At 41.9% G+C, this 23749-nt stretch overlaps 2 long non-coding RNA genes across 2 annotated transcripts; both read right to left on the reverse strand.

Annotated features, from left to right (window-relative positions):
* Positions 1 to 1261: 1261 nt before the first annotated feature.
* Positions 1262 to 1928, reverse strand: LOC141125767 (uncharacterized). Its single transcript, XR_012241390.1, has 2 exons — positions 1691 to 1928; positions 1262 to 1333 (listed from the first exon to the last, which is right to left on the reverse strand). It is a non-coding gene; the product is annotated as an uncharacterized lncRNA (long non-coding RNA).
* A 10446-nt stretch (positions 1929 to 12374) lies between these two features.
* Positions 12375 to 18879, reverse strand: LOC141125789 (uncharacterized). Its single transcript, XR_012241392.1, has 3 exons — positions 18865 to 18879; positions 13522 to 13660; positions 12375 to 13072 (listed from the first exon to the last, which is right to left on the reverse strand). It is a non-coding gene; the product is annotated as an uncharacterized lncRNA (long non-coding RNA).
* Positions 18880 to 23749: the final 4870 nt, after the last annotated feature.

Raw genomic sequence — 23749 nt, forward strand, 5'->3', positions numbered from 1 at the left:
GTGGTCAAACCACACATGAGGTATCGCCGCGACCGGTAGAGTGAGAGCAATAATTCTAGCCCTAGACCTCCTCTGTACCACAAAATATGCAACCTGTAGAATTTTTTAAACGTCGCCTATGGAGATTTTTAAGGGTAAAAGTTTGACGCCATTCCACGAGCAGGCGCAATTTTCAAGTGTGACATGTTGGGTATCAATTTACTTGGTGTAACATTATATTTCACAATATAAAAAAAAATTGGGCTAACTTTACTGTTGTCTTTTTTTTAATTCAAAAAAGTGATTTTTTTTTCCCAAAAAAAGTGCGCTTTTAAGACCGCTGCGCAAATACGGTGCAAAAAAAAAGTATTGCATATGATGAGGTCACCTCTCTGCTCTGCCCTCCTGTAAGCATGTTTGAGAAGGGAGACTTATGCCGCGTACACACGAGTGGAATGTCCGTTAGAAAAAGTCCGATGGGAGCTTTTCATCGTATTTTCCGACCCTGTGTATGCTCCATCAGACTTTTTCTGTCGAAAATTCTGACGGACTTAGATAGTGAACATGTTCTAAATCTTTCCGATGGAACTAATTGCTATCAGGAAACCCACTCGTCTGTATGCTGTTCCGATGCACCAAAAACGACGCATGCTCAGAAGCAAGTACGAGACGGAAGCGCTCGGTCCTTCGGAGTTTATTCCGACAGCAAAACCGGTCGTGTGTATGCGGTATAACAGCATGGGTGAGCTGCTGTCCAAATGATTACAGAGGCTAATATAAATATAGATTCGGGTACTTACACTTGTTTTATATATATATATTTAATAACTTTTAATCATCACTGGACTAAAGTAAACTGGATTGGACTTTGTATTTCAGTTTGCCCTGAGTTCTAGCAGTTGCAAAGTTTTCTTCATAAAACTAGTACACCACTAAGTGACTCTATTCACTGTCTGGGGTTTTTTTTTAGCTCAGACACTCTATATAACAAATATAAGAGAGGAAGTAAGTTTTTGTACAGCCGTGTATCACTGTGTGAGTGGCCACTTTCTGATTTGCAAACAGTAATAATCTCCCGCATCCTCCTCTTTTGCTCCATTGATTGTTAGATGATAATTTGTTCCAGATCCCGATCCAACAAACCTCTCTGGGACCCCAGTATATCGTTCTGTTGCTTTATGGACAAGAAGACTTATAGGTTTTCCTGGCTTTTGTTGGTACCAGCTTAAAGTAATATATTTTGCATCAGGGTGATAAAGATCCTCACTGGATGTACATGAAATTGTAATTGTGTCTCCCGGTGATTTCACAATGTATTCTTGAGTCTGAGTCATCGTAATCTGACCACAGGAATCTGAACAAACACAATGGGGGCAATTAACATTCCTAATCTGAATGAATCTGACTGTTCAAATGAAGGTAAAAAGGCTGTAAATGGCACAAGTAAACACTTACTGAATATGCCAAACAGAGGCATTAGATATACTTCCATTCTTTTTTATTTAGCAGAAAAATATAATAGGCAAAAATCATTGTAACTCACCTTGTCTCAAATAAAACCTGTGCTAAATGTTACCAGTCTTTTAAAACCAATTTAATGCTTTTCAAACTGCCACTAAATCCCGGGGATATTAATGACGCCCTAAACTATCACTCCTAAATTATATATAAGCTGTAAAAATAAATGAAAAGGTATAATAATATACTATACCTTGTATATAAAGGAAAAAGACACAGAGTAGATATGTCACCGGAATCATCTTGAAGTCTCTGGATTGTCACATACACAGATCAATGGTCTGCAACTCTTTATATCACATGAAATCTCCGGGGAAATAACTTCAGAGATTCTCTATGTAAAACATCAGACATGCAAATATCACAGTCATGGGTCTTTTAGTTAACCACTGTGCTGTATAATAACTGACTGTAGCCAAACACACACAGGATAAGCTGAATGCAATGTACTACGCAAATGACACAATTTTTCCAATTTGCATATTTTTTAGGAGATGAAGGTCAATGTTTGTGTTATATATATATATGGAATGGTTAGCTGTAATCTGCCAAAATGTTGGTTTAATAAAACAAGCTAACAATTAGGCCCCTTTCACACTTATATGACTTGTCCCACGATTTTGTACTGCAAAGTACAAGTCGTGCCGACTTCAAAGTAATCCCTGCGCTACTTTGGTCCAACTTCCATGCGAGTTGCTATCCATAGACCTCAATGTTAAACCCTCAAGTAGCATGCAAATCGTACCTGAATAATATAGACACGATTTCAGTACAACTTTGTAAGCACAAGCTGAGAATGGTTAATGCCAAAGTTGTGGCAAAGTCGTACAAAGCAGTACTGCTCCCAAATCGCTGCAAAATCGCGGTAAAATCGTGCGACTTTGAAGTCACACAAGTGTGAAAGGGGCCTAACTCCTATGCTTTTTGGAGGACCTATGAATGTCTACCATGTTAACTGTTACACTGCTAAATTTGTGTGGAGCACTGAAGTATTATATTGGGTCAAGTGTGGGTACAGCCATTTTGTATACAACGATAAACCATAACTTTATAACCACCCACCTAATATTGGGTATGTCCCCCCTTTTGCCACCAAAACAGCCTTGACATGTCAAGGCATGGACGCCACTAGACCTCTGAAAGTATGCTGTTGTAATTTGCATAAAACTTTCATTGATCCACATTAATTCATGCTTAATGTAACGGTGACCCTTTATATTTGGGCTTGTGGAAGCATTAAAATCAGTACAGCATTATCACCATAGGTTGTGTGCAGTCTGTACTCCACCAAAGAGAGAAATTACGTTTTTGTACAGCTGTGTATCACTGTGTGTACGGAGACGCTGTAAGTTGAAAACAGAAATAATTTCCTTCATCTTCTTCTTTCATTTCCTTAATGCCCCGTACACACGGTTGGATTTTCCGATGGAAAATGTCCGATCGGAGTGTGTTGTCGGAAATTCCGACCGTGTGTGGGCTCCATCGGACATTTTCCATCGGATTTTCTGACACACAAAGTTGGAGAGCAGGAGATAAAATTTTCCGACAACAAAATCCGTTGTCAGAAATTCCGATCGTGTGTACACAAATCCGACGGACAAAGTGCCACGCATGCTCAGAATAAATAAAGAGATCAAAGCTATTGGCCACTGCCCCGTTTATAGTCCCGACGTACGTGTTTTACATCACCGCGTTTAGAACGATCGGATTTTCCGACAACTTTGTGCGACCGTGTGTAGACAAAACAAGTTTGAGCCAACATCCGTCGGAAAAAATCCTAGGATTTTGTTGTCGGAATGTCTGAACAAAGTCCAACCGTGTGTACTTCCTATTATAGTAAATTGATAATTTGTTCCAGATGCTAATCCACTGAACCTCTCCGGAACCCCAGGATTTCTTTCAGTTGCTTTAATAATAATAGGTTTTGGTGTCTGTCCTGATCTTTGTTGGAACCAGACTAAAGGGTTATATTTTGCTCCAGAATGGTAAAGATCTCGACTGGACGTACATGAAATGGTGAGAGTGTCTCCTGGTGATTTCACAATGTACCGTATTTTTCCGTGTATAAGACGCCCCCATGTATAAGACGCCCCCCACTTTTCCAACCCAAAATTAAGAAATCAATATTTTAAACAGGTAAAACAGAACACAGTTTTATTTAGTAATTACCGCAGGTAAAGTTTACATACCAGTATATTATGCAGAATATCACTTTATTCAGCCTCTGTTGCATCAATGTTCTCTTCTTCATCACTAGTGCCAGACAGAATTTCTTCAGCTTCTTGTGCATCACTGCTGTCTTCTGAGTCACTGTCTATATATGTGAGATCATCCTCAGTTCAGTCCATTTCATTGCTGATTCCACATTTCTTAAAGGACTTCACAATCACCTCTTGTTTGACGCCATACCATGAGTTAAGGACCCAATTGCAGACCTCAGTAATGGTTGGTTTTTTCACTCTTCCTGCCGGTGTCAAGTTATCACCTGCTTTTTGCATCCATCTACTCCATTCTTCTCTCATCAGGACTTTAAAAGGCTTGTTGATTAAAACATCTAATGGCTGTAAATGACCTGTAAGTCCACCAGGAATAACTGCTAGGTGTGTTCGAAAATCTGATGCAACCCTTTTAGTCTTTTCTGTTAAATGTGCTCAGAATTGATCAAAAACAAGCAGAGCTGGCTTCTTTCAGAGCCCTCCAGGTCTTCTGGACCAAACCTTTGCAAACCAAATGGCCATAATGTCTTCATTCATCCATCCCTTCTCTTGAACTTGCACAATAATGCCAGGTGGTATGGTCTCTTTAGGGTAGGTTTTCTCTTGAAAATAAGCATAGGAGGCAGTTTAGTACCATCTGCACAGCATGAACGCACAGCAGTATAGTGTGTCTTTTCATGGCCACTTGTTTTAATTGCCACTGTTTTGATTCCTTTCACATCAACAGTTCTGTTGGAAGGCACATCAAAATTGAGAGGAACCTAATCCATGTTTGCAATCTGACTTGGTTCAAAATCATATTTTTTTCATAAATTGTATGACATAGGAGTGAAGCTATTGGATTTTATCCTCATAAACTGGTGGCATTTTCTGAGCTAACTTTGTTCGTGTTCTCATGGCCAACCCTTCTCTTCTCATGAAATTGAAGCACCATTTTGCCTTTCCTGTAAAATCAACAATGTTCATTTCAGTTGCAAACATTCTTGCCTGACATTGAATAAGTTTGATTGACACACATAAGCCACTCTAAAATCCAAGTTTTAAGCCTCTGCTCCAAATTTGGCCATTTTTCTGGTTTTCCCGTTAAAGTGGAGTTCCACCCAAAAGTGGAACTTCCACTCATCAGATTCCTCCCCCCCTCCGGTGACACAGTTGGCACCTTTCAGGGGGGAGGGGGGTACAGATACTTGTATATTACAGGTATCTGTACCCACTTCCGGCATAGATAGCCGCAGAATCTGCGGTTATTTACGCCACTTCCTGTTCCCTCCCCGCTGCCTGCTGGGAAACACACGGGTCCCAGAGACAGCAGGGACCATCAGTATTGCGCTGCGCGGCTCGCGCATGCGCAGTAGGGAACCGGGAAGTGAAGCCGAACGGCCCTTACCGAAGATGGAGGCGGCAGCACCCGAGGACGGAGAGACGGTTCGGCCTCGGGTGCTGACATCGCGGGCGCCCTGGACAGGTAAGTGTCCATGTTTTAAAAGTCAGCAGCTGCAGTATTTGTAGCTGCTGACTTAAAAAAAAAAAATTTCGGCGGCGCTCCGCTTTAAGGCCTTCTTATTTTTTGGCATCTTAAGGAGTTGCTTTTCCTGTTTTCTCCACTGTCTGATCATACTCTCAGTGGGGGGAGGTCCAAACTGTCTCTCTGCAGCTCTATTCCCATGCTCTTTTGCATAGCTAACTACACTGAGTTTGAATTTTGCAGAATAAGAGAATCTCTTACAGTACTTTTACTACTCTGTGACATCTTGTAAAAACTCTCCGCTCCGCTCTACGCTCCCTGATGCATCTGCGCAAGCTCCACGACGAACGGGATCGCATCAGTGCCCTCTCGACCTCTGCCTCCACCTCCAGCTGGCGTCACGAACATTCGGCTCGTGATTGGAGGAAGCCGCTATGACCAGCTACGCACCCGCGCGGCTCTCTCCCAGGCTGACTGACCGTGTATAAGACGCTGCTCGATTTTCAGTCAAAATTTTTAGGAAAAAGTAGCGTCTTATACACGGAAAAATACGGTATTGTGGTGTCTGAGTCAATACAACATCACAGCAGGTATCTGATAAAATTAAAAATTCTTACAAGTTACAAAAATGTGAATGGTGAAGATTATATGTTGATATCTCTATGCAATTAGCCAATGCAAGTCAGAGATGTTAGTTTACAAATGTTAAGTATTTATGTAAATTCCAAATAATGATTGTTGTGAAGTAAACCTACTTTGCTCCAAAGTGTGACAACACCAGTCAGTTATCATTTTCAAGTTTTTACTTAATCGGTAATGACCACCTGTATTCTGTATACATTATATACCATGTGTAAAAGTGAAATAAAAACTATAATACAATTCGATACCTTGTATATAAAGAAAAAAGCCACAGAGCAGGTAGGTCACTAGAATCATCTTGATGTCTCTGGATCGTCACATATCACATAGATCAGTTTGTCTCCAACTCTTTATGCAACATGAAATTACCGGGGAAATTACCTCTATGTAAAATAGCAGAAATGCAAATGTTACTGTCATGGGTCCCCTATTTCTGCACAGTTATAACTAACTACAGTCATCCATATACAGGAATAACACATCACACAATTTAAGCACTTCCCTACCCGGCCATAGTAATATGACATCCTGGGTGGACGTCAAATAACGGCCTGGGCTTCCCGGCCGTCTAGGGGGCACGCGCGTCCGCCGCGTTGCCGGTGCGTGTGCCCGGCGGCAGCGATGTCCGCCGGGCACCCGCGATTGCCCGTTAACCAGGCCGGACCATGGATCTGTGTGTGTAAACACACAGATCCACGTCCTGTCAGTTGAGAGGAGACCGATATGTGTTCCCAGTACAGCGGAACACTGATCGGTCTCCTCCCCTTGTACGTCCCCGCCCCCTACAGTTAGAATCACTCCCCTAGGAAACATTTAACCCCTCGTCTCCCCCTAGTGGTTAACCCCTTCCCTGCCTGTCACATTTATACAGTAATCAATGCAATTTTATAGCATTGATCGCTGTATAAATGTGAATGGTCCCAAAAACTGTGTCAAAAGTGTCCGATGTGTCTGCCATAATGTCGCAGTCACGCCGCTATTACTAGTAAAAAAAATAAATATATATTTTTTAAAAATGCCATAAATCTATCCCGTATTTTTTAGATGCTATAACTTTTGCGCAAACCAATCACTATATGCTTATTGCAATTTTTTACCAAAAATATGTAGAAGAATACGTATCGGCCGAAACTGAGGAAAATTTTTTTTTTTTTTTTTTTTTAAATTGGGATATTTATTATAGCAACAAGTAAAAAATATTGTGTTTTTATCAAAATTGTCGCTCTTCTTTTGTTTATAGCGCAAAAAATAAAAACCGCAGAGGTGATCAAATATCACCAAAAGAAAGCTCTATTTGTGGGGAAAAAAGGACGTCAATTTCGTTTGGGTGCAACGTCGCAGGACCGCGCAATTGTCATTTAAAATGTGACAGCGCTGAAAACTAAAAATTGGTCTGGGAAGGAAGGGGGTGAAAATACTCTGTATTGAACCGGTTAAAGTCCAACTCAAAAAAATGTGAAGAATATTATTATTATTATTATTATTATTATTATTATTATTATACAGGATTTATATAGTGTTAACAGTTTGTGCAGCGCTTTACAACATGAGGGCAGACAGTACAGTTATGCCCCGTACACACAGTCGGATTTTCCAATGGAAAATGTCCGATCGGGGGTTCCATCGGACATTTTCCATCGGATTTTCCGACACACAAAGTTGGAGAGCAGGAGATAAAATTTTCCGACAACAAAATCCGTTGTCGGAAATTCCGATCGTGTGTACACAAATCCGACGGACAAAGTGCCACACATGCTCAGAATAAATAAAGAGATGAAAGCTATTGGCCACTGCCCCGTTTATAGTACCGACGTACGTGTTTTACGTCACCGCGTTTAGAACGATCGGATTTTCCGACAACTTTGTACGACCGTGTGTAGACAAAACAAGTTTGAGCCAACATCCGTCGGAAAAAATCCTAGGATTTTGTTGTCGGAATGTCCGAACAAAGCCCGACCGTGTGTACGCTCTATAACAATACAATTCAATACAAGAGGAATCAGAAGGCGCTGCTCGATAAAGCTTACAATCTAGAAGGGAGGGTCAAGGGATACAAAAGGTAATAACTGTGGGGGATGATCTGATGGAGAAAATAAAAGTACAGTTGTTAGGTGGAGGCAGGATAGGCTTCTCTGAAGAGGAGGGTTTTCAGGGATCATCTAATAGAAAACAGAGTAGGAGATAGTCGGACAGATTGTGTGTTAGTAAATTAATGATACATGTGGAGACTGAAGGGGTGGGCTGAGGGGTAGAGAGATAGATTTAGGTGTCGTCAGAGTAAAGATGGTATTGGAAGCCCAGGAAGGAGGATATTTGGTGGGAAGTGCTTCCCCTCCAGATATCGTCTGTCATCTCTTCCCGCGATAAAGTCATTCAAACCAAATTATTATACAGGTCTTACTTTACCCCTTGTTTACTCCATACACTAAAGAGACTACCCTCCGCAACATGTTCCTGATGTGACATGGCTGATGGTACATTTTTCCACTTAATGTGGGAGTGCCCGCCGATTAGGAAATTCTAGTTGGGGGTCACGGCCCTTATCAGCTCCCTCACTCAGTTGCCTAACATCTGTAATCCCCTGAGATGCCTGCTGGGCTATATAAACGATGAAAGTATATCTAAGAATGTACAAACCTTTCTAAGAATAATCGTATTTTATGCAAAGAAAACGATAACTATGCACTGGAAATCCCAATCCTCACCCACTATAGCCTTCTGGCTCACAATAGACAATCGAGCTATACCTCTATATAAATTGACGTATGAGGCCAGAGGTTGCCCAAAAAAGTTTCATAAGATCTGGAATCCATGGGTTAGTTCAGAATGCACTATACCATCTGCTCCTTGAGTTACCTGAAAATGTTAGTTGATTTTTAGTCGTCATGCTGGAATTTAGAGGGCAACATTGAAACTCCTCTATTGATCTGTACTCACAGACTGGATACCATGTAACTGCACCTCACTGCCGAATGAGCACTGTTTGCTCTCCTAATGTTATATACGTATTTGTATATTTGTCTGTTTGTTCATTTGTATTTAAATAATAAAAAAAAATTATACCTTTAAAAAAAAAAAAGTATATCTCCAGCCAAATGGCCTCCATACCGTCAGGACGTGTTATTTTATTCACTACAGAGCTACCCGACTGCTGTTGAGCCATATGGGCTAGTAACCAACTGGACTGGTTCCCACATTCAAAATATTTCTGCTGGGTATAGAATGATTTCCTTTTTGCAGCAACAGACATATGGTCTGAATATAAAGGAGACGTAAACTCCCAGTGGATGCGGTTAGAGATAGTTGGGGCTGTCAAATAAGTCGCTTCAGCTGTTTGGTACCTTTTTGCTAGATCTTCCTCGTCTTGTCGGGAAGAACGGTTAATAAATGATATAGTGGACTTAAGAGCCCCTCTCAAATATGCCTTCAAGGCGTCCCAAACCATTAAACCACGTTCAGAGCCGTGGGCGTCCAGGAAAGCCGCTAGTTGATCTGGTATCCTGTCATTGGACCCAATCAGGGACAGCCAAGCAACAGTGACAAAGGCGAATGGTCCGACACTCCCCTAGGCAGATATGTGATAGAGGACAATTTGGTGAGAAACTTATCATTACCTAATGCCAAATCAATTCTTGAGAGATGGCCTCTGCTGGGGGTGGACCATGAATATAAAACATAGGCTTCTGGATACATTGCAGCAAAAACCATCGCCTCTTTAACCACCTGTAGGTTAGCAGGAGGGGGGTTGTAAATACCCATAATCACAAATGGGAGTATATGTAGCTGTGCCCGGATAAAGACATACCTCCCATGGGGGTCTGACTGAACCTTCACACACTCCCATGAGACCGAGCTGTGCACCAATACTGATACCCCCCTAGAATAAGAGGAATGACAGGAATGGCCCGTCCACTGCAGCCAAGGCTTCTTGAGGTGATCAATGTGTTCAGGAGTAAAGTGCGTCTCCTGAAGACATATCAGGTGATCATTGGATTTAAGTATTGTGGCAAACACTTTGGAATGCTTGTGGGGGGTACCCAGACCCCTTACATTCCATGACAAAAAGGTACTGAGATTAGCCATCAAACAGTCGAAAAATTATGTTCAGCATATCAGGAAATAAAAATGAGATAGCATGTAATGAGATAAAATGTGTGGCAGTAAAACTATATATGTACCAATGAACAAAACGGCAAGTGGCGTAACAATTGTGGCCAAAAGCCAAACCATAAATAATTGATGTAGCTAGTAACTGTTGACTGATTATGTAGATAAGAAGTATCAACAGGGCATTACCTGCACATTGCAACAGCATATGTGAAGGTAATTTGTGGTAGTAACCATCCCGTTCTCAGAAAAAAAAAAAGGGGGGGGTACATTCTACATTGCTATTGTTAGATGAAATAAACAGTGTCAGACTGAACAGTGTCAAATGCACATAATACCCGTATCGCAGTGTATAATACTACCAGAGTTCAAAGCCTTCCCCCCAATGGTTAGTAGGTAGACAACAGAAGCCATTTGGTTAAGGAGTTCCAGGTTCTCCCCTGGATTCTGGCCCTCAGCCTTTTCAGGGAGCCCTACTATCCTAAGGTTGTTGCGTCTAAGGGGATTTTCGAGGCCATCAGCTTTTTGGGACCAGAAAGAGATTTGTTTCTCAGCAGCTGTCACCCGACCAGGGAAAGGGGAAAAAATCATCTTTCAAGGTGGAAATTCTCCTCTCAGTTTCTGCCACCCTTTCCCTAACATGCTGCAAGTCATGTCTCATGAGGCTTATGTCCACTATGATCTCCTCCATCTTGCCTGTCAGGGAGGTCCTACTGGAGGTGATCACCTCAAGAAGCTGGGCATGTACTTGCTCCAGGGTCAGTTTACCCGTTTTTACTCTGCCGCCGATGTGCCGACTCTCGAGGTAGCACCGGTAGCCGCCACCCCGCTGCTCCGCGTTTGAGGAGGGCCGCTAATGCCATCTTGTCTCTCCATGCAGGCAATTTCTTTAAGACGATCCTCTGGTGTAGTGGGGGTAGCCTTGCTCATAATATAAGTCTGCAGTGCATGTATAATGTCTGGGCAGCTCAAAGAAGCAGTTTGTGGAGTGAGAGCTGCTAGTAATATGCAGGATTGATGCAGATTCTATGGGTGGCTGGCAGAGCTCTCCTCAGACACGTCTGGCCATGTCAATGGTAGCCATGCCCCTAGGCCATGATTACTTTATAATGTTGATATTCCACCACTAGCTAACAACTGAATTTTACTTTCTCGAACAATTCATCCCCACACAGTTATTACCTTTTTTTATCACTTGCCCTTCCCTTCAGATTGTAAACTGAACAGGGCCCTCCTATCCCCCTTTTCTTGAATTTTATTGTAACTGTACTATCTCCCTTTATTTTGTAAAGCGCTGCACAAACAGTTGGTGCGATATAAAGCCTGTATTATAATAATAATAATACTATTCGTTTTATTTCATTATTATCATGGTACCAAGTAAGCGACCTCCAGTGTTCCCAATGCAGCAGAGCCGTCACTCAGCATGAGACATGAAAGTTAGTAGGTGTCTAGTGCATAACTGAAAATCAGATTTAAGCCATACAACTTGATCATAGCTCCTTACAGGACCATGAGAGAGCAGAAGCACAATGATGAGGTCATCTCCCTGCTCTACCCTCCTGTAATCATGTTTGTAAAGGGAGACTAACAGCATGGGAGAGCTGCTGTGCAAATGATTACAGAGGCTAATATAAATATAGATTCGGGTACTTACACTTGTTTTATATAAATATGTATTTAACTACTTCCCAGCTGGCCAATGTACATAAACGGCCAGGGTGGGCACTCTCTCCTTCTGAGTGGACTTCAGGAACATCCCTCAGAAGGAGTGGGCGCGCAGCGGCGCGATCCCGATGCGCTTGTGTCACCCGGACACGGCGCATCTCTGATCAGCGGGAGGGCTCTGTGATTGGCCCTTCTGATCATATGACGGCCATGTCCAATCACAGCCGTCTTGTGATGTAAACACAGAGCCAGTTGCTAAGCAATTGGCTCTCCTTTCCTCACACAGAAGTTGTCGGTGAAGAGAGGGGATCGCTGCAGCCGGCTGGTGATCAGTGAGTATGAGCTGTTTTTTACAGCTTTTTACTCACTGATCACCAACCTAGTGTCACCACACAATGTAAAACACCCATGTCCCAACACAATGTCCCCACACAATGTCCCCAAAACACATGTCCCCAGATAATAAAAACACCTGTCCCCCACATATGTCCCACTAAAATCACATGTCCCAATGATTAGCTACACACATTTGTCCGTGATCTCCTGCGCACATCTGTACATGATCATTTGCATACATCTATTAGTGATCACACAAACCAATTATTATACACTTAACGGAATTTTTTTTACCAAAAACATGTAGCAGAATACATTTTGGCTTAAATTTATGACAAAATTCGACTTTATTGGATTTCTTTTAAAACAGAAATATTGTTTTTTTTCCAAATTTCCTCTCTTTTTTCGCTTATATAACAAAAAATAAGAAACGGAGTCGTGAATAAATACCACCAAATGAAAGCTCTATTTGTGCAAACAAAATGCTAAAAATTTCATTTGGGTACAGCGTAGCATAACCGCGCAATTGTCACTGAAAATGCGAGAGCTCTGAAAGCTGCAAATTGGTGTGGGAAGGAAGGGGGCGAAAGTGTCCAGTATTGATGTGGTTAATAACTTTTAATCAGCAATGGACTAAAGTAAACTGGATTGGACTTTATATTTTAGTTTGCCCTGAGTTCTAGCAGTTGCAAAGTTTTCTTCATAAAACTAGTACACCACTAAGTGACTCTATTCACTGTCTGGGATTGTTTTTCAGCTCAGACACTCTATATAACAAATATAAGACAGGAAGTACGTTTTTGTACAGCCGTATATCACTGTGTGATTGGATACTTTCTGTATTGCATACAGTAATAATCTCCCGCATCCTCCTCTTTTGCTCCATTGATTGTTAGATGATAATTTGTTCCAGATCCCGATCCAACAAACCTCTCTGGGACCCCAGTATATCGTTCTGTTGCTTTCTGGACAAGAAGACTTATAGGTTGTCCTGGCTTTTGTTGGTACCAGTATAACGTAATAAATTTTGCATTAGGGTTATAAAGATCCTCACTGGATGTACATGAAATTGTAATTGTGTCTCCCGGTGATTTCACAATGTATTCTTGAGTCTGAGCCATCGCAATCTGACCACAGGAATCTGAACAAACACAATGGGGGCAATTAACATTCCTAATCTGAATGAATCTGACTGTTCAAATGACGATAAAAAGGGTGTAAATGGCACAAGTAAATTAAAATGGGTTATATAATTATATTTGTTTTCACAGGTAATTAGTTAAACAGGGATTCCAGTGATATAGTCAGTCATTCATGATTACTGACTCCACTTACTGAATATGCCAAACGGAGGCATTAGATATACTTCCATTCTTCTTTATTTAGCAGAATAATATATTAGGCAAACATCATTGTAACTCACTTGTCTTAAATAAAACCTGTGCTAAAGGTTACCAGTCTTTTAAAACAGATTTAATGCTTTTTAATCTGCCACTAAATCCCGGGGATATTAATGACACCCTAAATTATCACTCATAAATTATAAATAAGCTGTAAAAATAAATGAAAAGGTATAATAATATACTATACCTTGTATATAAAGGAAAAAGACACAGAGTAGATATGTCACCGGAATCATCTTGAAGTCTCTGGATTGTCACATACACAGATCAATGGTCTGCAACTCTTTATATCACATGAAATCTCCGGGGAAATAACTTCAGAGATTCTGTATGTAAAACATCAGACATGCAAATATCACTGTCATGGGTTTTTTTAGTTAACCACTGTGCTGTATAATAACTGACTGTAGCCAAACACACACAGGATAAGCTGAATGCAATGTACTAAGTAAATGACCCAATTTTTCCAATTTGCAAATTTTTTAGGAGATGAAGGTCAATGTTTGTGTTTTATTACAGCCAAAATGTTGGTTTAATAAAACAAGCTAACAATTACTCCTATGCTTTTTGGAGGACCTATGAATGCCTACCATGTTAACTGTTACACTGCTAAATTTGTGTGGAGCACCGAAGTATTATATTGGGTCAAGTGTGGATACAGCCATTTTGTATACACCGATCAACCATAACTTTATAACCACCCACCTAATATTGGGTAGGTCCCCCCCTTTTACCATCAAAACAGCCTTGACATGTCAAGGCATGGACGCCACTAGACCTCTGAAGGTATGCTGTTGTATCTGGCACCAAGCCATCAGTAGCAGATCCTTTAAGTCCTGTAAGTTGTAAGATGGGGCCTCCATAGATCGGACTTGTTTTTCCAGCACACCCCACAGATGCTCGATTGGAGAAATTGGAGGCCAAGTCAACATCTTAAACTCATTGTTGTGATCCTCAAACCATTCTTGAACCATTTTTGAAGTGTGGCAGGGTGCATTATCCTGCTTAAAGAGGCCTCTGCCTTCAGGAAAGGACGTTTCCATGAAGGGGTGTACTTGGTCAGCAACAATGTTTAAGTAGATGGTACGTGTCAAGTAGCACGAATAACTAACAAGAATGGCAGGACCCAAGGTTTCCCAGCAGAACATTGTCCAAAGCATCACACTGCCTCCACTGGCTTGTTCCCATACTGTATACTGGTACCATCTCTTCCTTAGGTAAGCGGCGCACAAGCACCCAGCCATCCACATGATGTAAAAGAAAACATGATTCATCAGACCAGGCCACCTTCTTCCATTGCTCTGTGGTCCAGTTCTGATGCTCAAGTGTCCATTGTAGCTGCTGACAGATCTGCAGTTACGCACCCCCATACACAACAAACTACAATGCCCATTTTTTCTTTCCCGATGAGTGAGCCAGCTCAGCGCTGCTATCCGCAGCTGGCACAGTGCATTGTGATTACCTGCGGTTATGTGCGGATAGCTGCGCTAAATCGCTCCTGGATGAAGTTAATTCTATTTTTTCTATCCGCACCAAACTGCATGTAATGAAAACGCAGCTAAACGCAGTGTGTGAATGGGGCCATAGGAAAGCATTGTGTGCATTTAGCTGTGGTAGAAAACACAGCTAAAAGCACAATTCTATCCGTCCGTGTGAAAGGGGCCTTATGGAAGTGTGGCAAAAAGAAAGCCATTGCTGAAAGAAAGCCATAAGAATTCCCCTTTGCAGATTGTGAGAAGCCATGTTGGGGACACAGCAAACATGTGGAAGAAGGTGCTCTGGTCAGATGTGACCAAAATTGAACTTTTTGGCCTTAAAGCAAAATGCTATGTGTGGCAGAAAACTAACACTGCACATCACCCTGAATACACCATCCCCACTGTGAAACATGGTGGTGGCAGCATCATGTTGTGGGGATGCTTTTATTAGGCAGGGACATGGGAGCTGGTCAGAGTTGATGGGCAGATGGATGGAGCCAAATACAGGGCAATCTTAGAAGAAAACCTGTTAGAGTCTGCAAAAGACTTGAGACTGGGGTGGAGGTTCACCTTACAGCAGAACAAAGACCCTAAATATACAGCCAGAGGTACAATGGAATGGTTTAGATCAAAGCATATTCATGTGTTAGAATGGCCCAGTCAAAGCCCAGACCTAAATCTAATTGAGAATATGTGGCAAGATTTGAAAATTGCTCTTCGCAGACACTCTCCATCCAATCTGACAGAGCTTGAGCTATTTTGCAAAGAAGAATGGGCAAAAATGTCACTCTCTAGATCAGGGGTCTCCAAACTTTTCAAACCAAGGGTCAGTTTATTGTCCTTCAGGCTCTAGGAGGGCCAGATTGTGGCCAGCGTAGGCAGAAAATGTCCTGGGCCCCGCATCAGTGAGAATAAACATGGCCTCAAGGTTGGTGGTCATTAGGAGGGGTAGTAGTGCCCCTATTAGTAAGAGGAATAGTATCCCATCATTGGTATCAGTGGAAGAAATAGTGCCCCATTGTCGGTGTCAGTGGGAGGAATAGTGCCTCAAATCTATTGAAGGAATAGTCCCCCAAGGGCCAGATAAAGGCTAGCAAAGGGCCACATCTGGCCCTCAGGCTGCAGTTTGGAGACCCCTGATCTAGATGTGCAAAGCTGGTAGAGACATACCTAAAAAGACTTGCAGGTGAAATTGCAGTGAAAGGAGGTTCTACAAAGTATTGAGGGGCTGAATACAAATGCACGCAACCCTTTTCACATATTTATTTGTAAAAAAATTTGAAAACTATTTATCATTTTCCTTCCACTTAACAATTATGTGCAACTTTGTTTTGGTATGAATGCTTTTTCAAAGCACTGTAGATGTATTTCCTTTAATACTTTGTGATGAACAAAATGTCTTTGTTAAGAGCAGTATGACTTACTTGTAATACTGCTTTGTATAAATCTATGCATAGGGTCACTTGGCATTGACCTATTCATAAAACTCTTTTGTAATGTAAATGATAGTATGACTGACCTTTGACTATTTATCAGTTCACTTAGTATAGGCTTGTTGGCAGGTCCACTAGATGGCTCTGTTCTCATTATAGTATGGCAAAGAAAACAATGTAATTAGTTGTTATCTCCCCTTGTATAGAAGTCCTTCCTCTAGTGTTGTAATGGGTGGAGTTAGTGCTCACATATGTGCCAGCACTGGGAGGAGTCTAAGTAGTCAGGGCATGGAAATGGGATACCCCATATCTGCTCAAATGCAGTCACCTGCAAAGCTGATCAAAAGGCCTGTTGCATTGCTGAAGTCCCAGGTGAGGTGGTACAGAATATGGGAAGCCTGGACACTGTCCTCTGATGTGCAGAGTAGTGGAGCCTGGGTATGACAGTGTCATCTGGGAGTGTGTCCGGCTGGGCAGAGCTATAGGAAGGACATTGGGAAGATACTGGTATACTAAAAAAGCACCTTGATCCCCCCTGACCCTCAGCTATGGGTCCTGTGACTTGGGGAAGGAAGCCCAAAGAATGTGACTGTAAACCCAACATTTCATATTCCTGATATGTGCCGGCTGTACCACACTTTTATGAAAATGCATCCTGTTTTTTTTGTATTACTTCCTTTTTGTGAAATCCCTGGGGGTTCTGCCAGTCCCTCTGCTTTCCTATTTTAAAAAAATCTGACCATACTAGGCATGAGAACACTGTGTGGTCAGATTTCTGGCTGTGCTCCTCCAGTGATCAGGCATGTGCTGACATGCCATTAATTTATATTTTAAACTTAATGGGTTGGTTTACAAGGTGAGGGTTCACATATACTTTAAGTCTGTGAACTTAGTATACATGAGGAAGTGGTCCCAACTCTGTGGTTCTCCCTAGGAGGAATGGAGGGAAGATGGCTAAAAGATGTGTGCTTGTACGCTGTGCTAAAATGACTGCAGCAGAATGACTTTCCTTGCATGTACAGAATGGATAGCTTTACATTTGGCTTTAAACAATTCTGCTAGTATGTAAAATGTGTTATGTCATAAAAATGTTACAGTAAATTGTGGAAAATGTAATTCTATGTGCGGACATTCCCCTTACTAACCACCTCCCGCTCGCCATATAGCAAAATGACGGGCGCAAGGTGGCTCTCTCGTTCTGGTACGACGTCATATAACGTCGAATCACTCTTACCGCACTTGCGCGGCGATCTGCAGCCCGCTGTGTCCCTGGGACATGGGGCATCCCTGATCTTGGTAAAGAGCTGATGATGAGGCTCTTTACCCATGTGATCAGCTGTGTCCAATCACATGTAAACAAGGAAATGCTGGTTATCGGCTTTCCTCTTCTCACACTGACAGAGTGTGTGGAGAGGAGAGCCGATCAGCAGCATTTCCTCACAGAGCAGACCTGCACAGATAACCAGGGCACTGATTGTCAGTGCAGCCCCAACAGTACCCAGCAGCAATGCCAATCAGTGTCCATCAGTGATGTCAATCAGTACCCCTCAGGGATGCCAGTCAGTGCTGCCTTTTAGTGCCCATCAGTGCCTGCTCATCAGTACCCAGCAGTGCCACCAATTAGTGCCCATCAGTGCCTGCTCATCAGTACCCAGCAGTGTCACCAATTAGTGGCCATCAGTGGAACCTATCAGTGCCACATATTAGTGCTCAGCAGTGCTGCATATCAGTGCACATCAGTGCTTCGTATTAGTGCCTCTTCATCAGTGCCTATCAGTGCAGCCTCATCAGCGCACATCAGTGAAGGAAAAAATTGCTTATTTACAAAACTTTCTAACAGAATTTTTTTTTTTTCAGTCTTTTTTTAGCGAAATTTTTTATTTTATTTTGGGTACTGCGTTTCATGGCCGCGCAATTGTCATCCACAGTGCTGAAAGCTGAAAATTGACCTGGGCAGGAAGGGAGTGAAAGTGCCCGGTATTGAAGTTGGTGATGAGCATTAAGACATATGTCCAGGAATGTCGAGAGTGAGCCTCAGGCGTGTGACACAATATGGCGGACAGTTTAACTCAACAACAGGTGGTTGTCCTATCCAGGAAGAAGTGAGCCGGGGTCTTACACCCCAACATCTGTACTGTATGTAGTGCAAATGACATTTCATATTCTTATTAATCCTATTGTAAATGTTTTGTGATTTGACTTGTAATGTAAATGCATAGCTCCCAACTGTCCCTGATTTCGAGGAACTGTTCCTGATTTGAAACAAAGTCCCCTCTGTCCCTCTTTCCTCCTCATTTGTCCCTCATTTTGGTCTGATCTATATAGTTGGATATAAAATGCACTATTTATCTTTCAAAAAGTGTTCCACAGTGCTAAACCTTTCATTTGATTTCTACATTTTTGCATTTGTAAATTTTAATAGCCAGTATAAAGGAATAGTAGTGGTAAAAAAAAAAACACTTGTTGGTTTAACTAACCATTTTTTAAAAATAATTCTCCTTAAGGGTGTCCTGTGCCTACATACTTTTGCTAATAGGTGTCCCTCGTTCTCATTTCTAAAAGTTGGGAGATATGTAAATGTCTTGTAATTTGCACAAAGCTTTCATTGATCCACATTACCTCATGCTTTATGTAATGGTGACCCTTTATATTTGGGCTTGTGGAAGCAATAAAATCAGTACAGCTATTGGTACCATGCAGTCTGTACTCCAGCAAAGAGAGAAATTACGTTTTTGTACAGCTGTGTATCACTGTGTGTATGGAAACGCTGTATGTTGAAAACAGAAATAATTTCCTTCATCTTCTTCTTTCATTTCCTTAATAGTAAGATGATAATTTGTTCCAGATCCTGATCCACTGAACCTCTCCGGAACCTCAGGATATCTTTCAGTTGCTTTATTAATAAGAGGTTTTGGTGTCTGTCCTGGTCTTTTTTGGAACCAGACTAAAGGGTTAAATTTTTCTCCAGAATGGTAAAGATCTTGTCTGGACGTACATGAAATGGTGAGAGTGTCTCCCGGTGATTTCACAATGTATTGTGGTGTCTGAGTCAATACAACGTCACAACAGGTATCTGATAAAATAAAATTTGTACAAGTTACAAAAATGTGGATGGTGAAGATTGCATGTTCATATATCTATGCAATTAGCCAATGTAAGTCAGAGATTTTAGTTTAGAAATGTTAATTTATATAGTGTTAACAGTTTGTGCAGCGCTTTACAACATGAGGACAGACAGTACAGTTACAATACAATTCAATACAAGAGGAATCAGAAGGCGCTGCTCGATAAAGCTTACAATCTAGAAGGGAGGGTCAAGGGATACAAAAGGTAATAACTGTGGGGGATGATCTGATGGAGAAAATAAAAGTACAGTTGTTAGGTGGAGGCAGGATAGGCTTCTCTGAAGAGGAGGGTTTTCAGGGATCATCTAATAGAAAACAGAGTAGGAGATAGTCGGACAGATTGTGTGTTAGTAAATTAATGATACATGTGGAGACTGAAGGGGTGGGCTGAGGGGTAGAGAGATAGATTTAGGTGTCGTCAGAGTAAAGATGATATTGGAAGCCCAGGAAGGAGGATATTTGGCGGGAAGTGCTTCCCCTCCAGGTTTCGTCTGTCATCTCTTCCCGAGATAAAGTCATTCAAACCAAATTATTATACAGGTCCCACTTTACCCCTTGTTTACTCCATAGACTAAAGAGACTACCCTCCGCAACATGTTCCCGATGTGGCATGGCTGATGGTACATTTTTCCACTTAATGTAGGAGTGCCCGCCGATTAGAAAATTCTGGTCGGGGGTCACGGCCCTTATCAGCTCCCTCACTCAGTTGCCTAACATCTGTAATCCCCTGAGATGCCTGCTGGGATATATAGACGATGAAAGTATATCTAAGAATGTACAAACGTTTCTAAGAATAATCCTATTTTATGCAAAAAAAACGATAACTATGCACTGGAAATCCCAATCCTCACCCACTATAGCCTTCTGGCTCACAATAGACAATCAAGCTATACCTCTATATAAATTGATGTATGAGGCCAGAAGATGCCCAAAAAAGTTTCATAAGATCTGGAATCCATGGGTTAGTTCAGAATGCACTATACCACCTGCTCCTTGAGTTACCTGAAAATGTTAGTTGATTTTTAGTCGTCATAATGGAATTTAGAGCGCAACATTAAAACTCCTCTATTGATCTGTATTCACTGACTGGATACCATGTAACTGTACCTCACTGCTGAATGAGCACTGTTTGCCCTCTTAATGTTATATACGTATTTGTATATTTGTCTGTTTGTTCATTTGTATTTAAACAATAAAAAAAAATTATACCTTTAAAAAAAAAAAAAGTATATCTCCGAACCATCAGGGCGTGTTATTTTATTCACTACAGAGCTACCCAACTGCTGTTGAGCCATATGGGCTAGTAACCGACTGGACTGGTTCTCACTATCAAAATATTTCTGCTGGGTATAGAATGATTTCCTTTTTGCAGTGGCAGACATAAGGTCTGAATATAAACTCCCAGTGGATACGGTTAGAGTTAGTTGGGGCTGTCAAATAAGTTCATTCAGCTGTTTGGTACCTTTTTGCTAGATTTTCCTTGTCTTGTCGAGAAGAATGTTTAATAAATTATATTTTGGACTTAAGAGCCCCTCTCAAATAAGCCTTCAAGGCGTCCCAAAACATTAAGCCACGTTCAGAGCCATGGGCATCCAGGAAAGCCGCTAGTTGATCTGGTATCCTGTCATTGGACCCAATCAGGGACAGCCAAGCAACAGTGACAAAGGCGAATGGTCCGACACTCCCCTAGGCAGATATGTGATAGAGAACAATATGGTGAGAAAATTATCATTACCTAATGCCAAATCAATTCTTGAGAGACGGCCTCTGCTGGGGGTGGACCATGAATATAAAACACAGGCTTCTGGATACATTGCAGCAAAAACCATCGCCTCTTTAACCACCTGTAAGTTAGCAAGAGGGGGGTTGTAAATACCCATAATCACAAATGGGAGTACATTTAGCTGTGCCCGGATAAAGACCGATGAGACCGAGCGGTGCACCAATACTGATACCCCCCTAGAATAAGAGGAATGACAGGAATGGCTCGTCCACTGCAGCCAAGGCTTCTTGAGGTGATCAATGTGTTCAGGAGTAAAGTGCGTCTGCTGAAGATATATCAGGTGAGCATTGGATTTAAGTATTGTGGTAAACACTTTGGAATGCTTGTGGGGGGGTACCCAGACCCCTTACATTCCATGACAAAAAGGTACTGAGATTAGCCATCAAACAGTCGAAAAATTATGTTCAGCATATCAGGAAATAACAATGAGATAGCATGTAATGAGATAAAATGTGTGGCAATAAAACTATATATGTACCAATGAACAAAACGGCAAGTGGCGTAACAATTGTGGCCCAAAGCCAAACCATAAATAACTGATGTAGCTAGTAACTGTTGACTGATTATGTAGATAAGAAGTATCAACGGGGCATTACCTGAACATTGCAACAGCATATGTGAAGTTAATTTGTGGTAGTAGCCATCCCATTAGGCTCTCAGAAAAAAAAAGGGGGGGGGGAGGTGGTACATTCTACATTGCTATTGCCAGATGAAATAAACAGTGTCAGACTGAACAGTGTCAAATACCCGTATTGCAGTGTATGATACTACCAGAGTTCAGAGCCTTCCCCCAATGGTTAGTAGGTAGACAACAGAAGCCATTTGGATAAGGAGTTCCGGGTTCATCCAGAAGAGGGCAGCAATTCACCAGGGATGACTAGAATAAGTCTGAAACTCAGAAAATCTACTGAAAAAAAGGCAAAGCAGAAAAAAAAGCCATGTTTCCACAAAGTCCCCTGGATTCTGGCCCTCAGCCTTTTCAGGGAGCCCTACTATCCTGAGGTTGTTGCGTCTAAGGCGATTTTCAAGGTCATCAGCTTTTTGGGACCAGAAAGACATTTGTTTCTCAGCAGCTGTCACCCGACCACGGAAAGGGAAAAAATCATCTTTCAAGGTGGAAATTCTCCTCTCAGTTTCTGCCACCCATTTCCTAACATGCTGCAAGTCATGTCTCATGAGGCTTATGTCCACTTTGATCTCCTCCATCTTGCCTGTCAGGGAGGTCCTACTGGAGGTGATCGCCTCAAGGAGCTGGGCATGTACTTGCTCCAGGGTCAGTTTACCATTTTCTCCGCCACCGATGTGCCGACTCTCGAGATAGCTCCGGTAGCCACCGCCACGTTTGAGGAGGGCCGCTGATGCTATCTTGTCTCTCCATGCAGGCAATTTCTTTAAGACGATCCGCTGGTGTAGAGGGGGTAGCCTTGCTCATAATATAAGTCTGCAGTGCATGTATAATGTCTGGGCAACTCAAAGAAGCAGTTTGTGGAGTGAGAGCTGCTAGTAATATGCAGGATTGATGCGGATTCTATGGGTGGCTGGCAGAGCTCTCCTCAGACACATCTGGCCATGTCGATGGTAGCCATGCCCCTAGGCCATGATTACTTTATAATGTTGATATTCCACCACTAGCTAACAACTGAATATTACTTTCTCAAGCAATTCATCCCCACACAGTTATTACCTTTTTTTATCACTTGCCCTTCCCTTCAGATTGTAAACTGAACAGGACCCTCCTATCCCCCTTGTCTTGAATTTTATTGTAACTGTACTATCTCCCTTTATTTTGTAAAGCGCTGCACAAACAGTTGGTGCAATATAAAGCCTGTATTATAATAATAATAATAATAATAATATTATTCGTTTTATTTCATTATTATCATGGTACCAAGTAAGCGACCTCCAGTGTTCCCAATGCAGCAGAGCCATCACTCAGCATGAGACATGGACGTTAGTAGGTGTCTAGTGCGAGCTGGACCAATGTAACTATGTAAAATTTGCCATAACTGAAATTCAGCTTTAAGCCATACAACTTGATCATAGCTTCTTACAGGACCATGAGAGAGCAGAAGCACAATGATGAGGTAATCTCTCTGCTCTGCCCTCCTGTAAGCATGTTTGAAAAGGGAGACTAACAGCATGGGAGAGCTGCTGTGCAAATGATTACAGAGGCTAATATAAATATAGATTCGGGTACTTACACTTGTTTTATATAAATATATATTTAACTACTTCCCAGCTGGCCAATGTACATAAACGGCTAAGTGGACTTCAGGAACGTCCCTCAGAAGGAGGGGGAGCGCGCAGCAGCACGATCCCGATGCGCTCGTGCAGTGGCGGCTGGTGCTCAAAATTTTTGGGGGGGCGCAAACAAACTGAAAAATTCAGAAAAAAAAAACATCAATTGCAGCCTCACTCTGCACATCAAAACGCAGCCACTGTGCACATCAAATGCAGTTCTCTAAATGACTGACTTCAGACTGCGCATGCACAGTTCAGAATAACAGAATTTTTTTTTTCCCCAAAGTGTTTTACTGACAGCCATTTGTGAGTTGTGGTTGGCCAGGCTGGCAAGGGAGCCAGAAGTACTCGCTGC

The sequence above is a fragment of the Aquarana catesbeiana genome, linkage group LG01 (assembly GCF_042186555.1).
Source record: "Aquarana catesbeiana isolate 2022-GZ linkage group LG01, ASM4218655v1, whole genome shotgun sequence".
Classification (NCBI taxonomy): domain Eukaryota; kingdom Metazoa; phylum Chordata; class Amphibia; order Anura; family Ranidae; genus Aquarana; species Aquarana catesbeiana.